Source organism: Arachis duranensis, chromosome 10 (assembly GCF_000817695.3).
Source record: "Arachis duranensis cultivar V14167 chromosome 10, aradu.V14167.gnm2.J7QH, whole genome shotgun sequence".
In the NCBI taxonomy this organism is placed as follows: Eukaryota; Viridiplantae; Streptophyta; class Magnoliopsida; order Fabales; family Fabaceae; genus Arachis; species Arachis duranensis.
The window spans coordinates 85,873,767-85,874,379 of NC_029781.3; positions in this window are offsets into that span (position 1 = coordinate 85,873,767).

Consider the following 613-nt stretch of genomic DNA (forward strand, 5'->3'; position numbering starts at 1 on the left):
AGTGTATGTTTGGGCTGAGCTTGATCTATCCACGAGCTGAGGCTTCTCTTGGAGTTGAATGCCAAGTTATAACGTGTTTTGGGCGTTCAACTCCGGGTTGTGACGTGTTTCTGGCGTTTAACTCCAGATAGCAGCATGTACTTGGCGTTGAGCGCGACTTTACGTCATCAATTCCCGAATAAAGTATAGACTATTATATATTGCTGGAAAGCTCTAGATGTCTACGTTCCAACGCTGTTAAGAGCGCACCATTTGGAGTTCTGTAGCTCCAGAAAATTTATTTTGAGTACAGGGAGGTCAGATTCCAACAGCATCAGCAGTCCTTTGTTAGCCTCCTATCAGAGTTTTGCTCAAGTCCCTCAATTTCAGCCAGAAATTACCTGAAATCATAGAAAAACACACAAACTCATAGTAAAGTCCAGAAATGTGAATTTAACATAAAAACTAATGAAAACGTCCCTGAAAGTAGCTTAAACTTACTAAAAACTACCTAAAAACAATGCCAAAAAGCGTATAAATTATCCGCTCATCACAACACCAAACTTAAATTGTTGCTTGTCCCCAAGCAACTGAAAATCAATTAGGATAAAAAGAAGAGAATATACTATAAATT